Source organism: Dipodomys merriami, unplaced genomic scaffold (assembly GCF_024711535.1).
Source record: "Dipodomys merriami isolate MVZ:Mamm:240054 unplaced genomic scaffold, mDipMer1.0.p SCAF_12, whole genome shotgun sequence".
Taxonomy (NCBI): domain Eukaryota; kingdom Metazoa; phylum Chordata; class Mammalia; order Rodentia; family Heteromyidae; genus Dipodomys; species Dipodomys merriami.
In genome coordinates this window covers 40,278,364-40,282,596 of record NW_027202493.1, presented here as the reverse complement: position 1 = coordinate 40,282,596, position 4,233 = coordinate 40,278,364, and the positions used below count along the sequence as shown (strand labels likewise).

The following is a 4,233-nucleotide window of genomic DNA, read 5'->3' as shown; positions in this document are numbered from 1 at the left end:
GTGTGCCATCATCATCTATTACAAAAGGTCATGAGAGATTAAGTGTATTATTCTATGCAGAACATAGCACAGTGTTGGCACATATAAGTCACTTAATACTCCTCATAATTATCAGGATAACATAATCAAATTGTTATTCCATCACTAAATATATGTTATAATTTGGATCTGAAAGATCCACCGTAGGTTGTATGTCAAAGATCAAGAACTTGGAGCTTTTAGAAAGCAATGAAACCTTTAAGAAGTAAGCCCTAGAGGAAGTTAGGTTATTGGGGGTGGACCCTTGAAGGCAATACTGGTGTTTCTGTCTCTCTCCATCTCTGTCTCTCTGTCTCTGTCTCTCAGTCTCTCTGTGCCTGTGTGTGTCTGTCTCTGTATCTCTCTGCCAGGAAAAGAGAAAGAGAGACAGAGACCATGAGGTCTTCAGTTTCCTCTACCACATTACTCCCTGCCATGATAGACTGACTTGCCACAGGCAATGAGGCCGTGACCCTGAAGATCAAATTAGATTGGTGATGATACAGTTCACTTAACAACTGAATTCTATTCAACACATGGAATTTCTAAACAATGGGACACCTACCCATTAAAGGCACAGATCTTGCTGCCTGAGCTATATCAACAAAAGAACAGAGATATCTACACTTGTGGGGCATTCATTCAACTAGGTTTGATCAAGAATATTACATATATACCAAATATATTATATATTATACCTATTACATGTGTGTAATATATATGTAATATGTAATATATATACATATACGTGTACATATGTATATGAAGACATTCAAGAATTCTTGAACACTTCTATGTATGGCACTATGTTTTCCACAGTCTATTTATCTGTCTTTTTTCATAAAGAGTAGTTAATTCTAAGAGATCCTTTACCTACCTTGCAACAAAGCAAAAGGGAGGGAGATAACGAGCTAGTCTACTGCAGATGGTTGACTCAGAAACTAAATCCTGAAGTGTGTAAGAAACCAATGGGAGGAATATATCTACTCCTGGGTAAAGTCCTGTAGTGCAGGTCAAAGTGATGGTGAACCAAAAGATGCATGAGTTACCATGTCTAATATGGAAGGTTTCAAGAACAGAACAGCTGCTAGCTTTTCATAGCTTCCTGTGTTTGTGTGGACAACTGAAGTCACTTAGACATTCTGTTTGGGTGAAAGTACTGGGCTATTCATTCTGATTATTAGTACCAGTGATGGCATTTAATCTCTCTCACTGCAGTTTTGGTCTCAGAAATTTAACAGCAGCTTGAATTTGACCTGTTTTTACACTTCGAATGCCTGAAAAAAAGACATGTACCTGCTTCGAAGCCGCAGTATCTGTTGGAGGTTTTCCCCATAGTTTTAAAATAAGTTTATTTGTTTGTTTGTTTGTCAGTTGTGGGGCTTGAAGTCTGGGTCTGAGCGCTGTCCCTCAGCTCTTCAGCTCAAGGCTACTGCTCTACCACTTGAGCCACAGCCACCTCCAGTTTTCTGGTGGTTTATTGGAGATAAGAGTCTCACGGACTTTCCTGCCCAGTCTGGCTCTGAACCATGAACCTCAGATCTCAGCCTCCTGAGTAGCTAGGAGTATAGGCGTGAGCCACCAGTACCTGGCATTAAAATAAGTTTTAACTCTTTCAAATATGACTTTGAAAGATAGAGTTATTTCATGGCTCCTAGGCTCTATATGACCTGTAGGAGGCATGATACCTTGGAAACACTGTATGAAATCTGACATCTACACGGCAGGGTGAGGAATATGAATCAATAGATTCATAATGTCTGGATGGAGAGAGGACGGCAAACTAAGAAAATCTCCCTCCCCCCCCCCCCAGGAAAACAGAAACCGTGAGTTTCTTGAACGTTCACTTTTGGCCAATACTTAGGGAACATATTCCCCACTTCTTTATCCTATTGTACACTGATGAGATTTAAGGTTCTTTTCTTTCCCCTGCTTCTAGGCTAAAAGCTTAACACATGTATAAATATACATTTATTTGTTGAGCTCCTAAGATGAATAGAATTGCATGAGGAGAAGCAAAAAAGAAAAGAAAAAGAAAAAAATCCAGATTTGTACTAGAATGTGATGAGAGGCCCGGTGACCTGTGAGACTTGGAGAGCCCTGATTCTGTTTCTTGACTCACTACAGAAATGCTTTCAACCCATCAACAATGATCCTGTTGCCCATGAAGCTGTGGCTGAGATCCAAGTTGAGCCAGGAATGCTATCCATTACACTATTCTTCATGTAGGACCATTTCTGCCTTCTATTTCACTTCCATGGTTAATTATTAGACTAACTTTGCAAACAACCTGAACAAGAAGTTGAAGCCCTAACTCCTCAAAAAGAAGAAAAGAGAAGTCTTGAACCTTCTAGGTCACAAAAATCTTCATGGAATAATTCATGAATTCTAGAATTTACACCCAAAAGTGTTGGGATACTGAAATAATATAGACGGATAGTATATATTAGGCCATCCTGGGGAGCATCACTCAAGCTACAAAGTTACTGATTTCTGGCCCACTTTCAAACCTTTCCATGATTGCAGAAATTGAAGCCACTTCAAGCTCAAATTCCTTGATGCTGACAACAAAAGGATTAGAGTAGCTATTGTGGTTTAAGATCCTGACATGAAGCATCTACAAAGCTAAAACAAACCAAATGCTTATGTCTTCCATTAAAATCCAACATATGGCTCAGGAGGTCAAGTCTAAATCTTAATCACTCTTGGAAGCTTTAACTTCTACTACATACATATCAAAGGTCAAAGGTCTTCAATCAACAGAGCAATTTGAAGGGGGAAAAATGATGGAGTAGTTTAGGTCTTGAACAGAGAGGTAACAGGTATAAGATGAAAGAAAGTTGGGAGAGATAATTTTAAAAATTAGGGTGGAGGCTGAATGCTTTTTGTGTTCATTTTTGTGATTTAGGGAGTGATTTTTGTATAGCTCTCAATGCAATTGATCATGAAATTAACTTATCAGAGTGTCAACCACATTTGCTATCAAAAGGGCTAGTTTAAGAAATGTTATGCAAGTCTTGGTTTTAGGTGACAAAATGAAAAGTGTTTTGGGCGATCAGTGTGGTGGCATATGCCTAAATCACAGCTACTTTGGAGGTGGAGGTTGGAGGGAAATGGAGACTCTATCTGAAAATTAAACGAACAGGCCTGCAGGGTGTGATTCATGCAGTAGCATGCCTGCCCAGCAAGCAGAAGGCTGTAATACTATCAAAAATAAATTAAAGCTGTGGGTCTCTCCTTGCAGTGTCGGTGTGAGAGCAGAGCCCGAGTAGCGACCACAGTGAGTCATGGCCGGACAAGCGTTCAGGAAGTGTCTTCCTCTGTTTGACCAAGTGTTGTTGAAAGGGGTGCAGCTGAAACTGTAACCAAAGGAGGTATTATGCTTCTAGAAAAGTCTCAAGGACAAGTATTGCAAGCCACAGGAGTGGCTGTGGGATTGGGCTCTAAAGGAAAGGGTGGAGAGATTCAGCCAGTTAGTGTGAATGTGGGTGATAGGGTTCTTCCAGAATATGGAGGCACCAAAGTAGTTCTCGATGACAAGGATTACTTCTTATTTAGGGATGGTGGCATTCTTGGGAAGAATGTAGAGTGAATGCATCACTAAAATGGCATCCTGTGAAGCTGCCCGTTCCATGGGAGTTCTGAGATCTTTCATCATGTACATAATTTCCATAGCTCCCTTTTATAATAAACTGATGGTAACTAAGCTAATGATATCCATTGTCTCTAAAGTTTAATTTCACTGTTCTGGTATAAACATTCCCAAATAAAATGTGTAAATGAAAAAATTAAAATATATGATCAAATAAAAGGTGTTTCTGTAAAATCTTTCAGAAAGCCCCTTGACTAGAATATGTCTTGCATATGTATAAGACAGAAGAAGTTTTCTCAACTTCTCCTCAACCTTCTTTGGTGAATATTTTCATTATCTAAATGGAATACTTCTTATTCTGAAGGGATCAGCTGGCTCATGACCCAGGTATAATATTCAGTAGTGTTGCTATCAATGAAAAAGCATGTCTCAGCCTAGATACCTCTCAATGGGCTAATGGATGAAGACAATGCAGTGTATATGCACACATCCATTAGAAAGAATGATAGTGTATCACTTGTAAAGACATGGAAAGGCTTGGGGAAAAAGATTAAGTGAAGTAAGTCAGGCCCAGAGAGCAGAGGATGTGTGCTTTCCCTTCTATGTGGAAACTAGATTTAGCT

At 39.4% G+C, this 4,233-nt stretch overlaps 1 pseudogene; it reads left to right on the top strand.

Moving 5' to 3' along the window:
* The first annotated feature begins 591 nt into the window (after positions 1-591).
* Positions 592-3,610, top strand: LOC138823068 (10 kDa heat shock protein, mitochondrial pseudogene; annotated as a pseudogene).
* Positions 3,611-4,233: the final 623 nt, after the last annotated feature.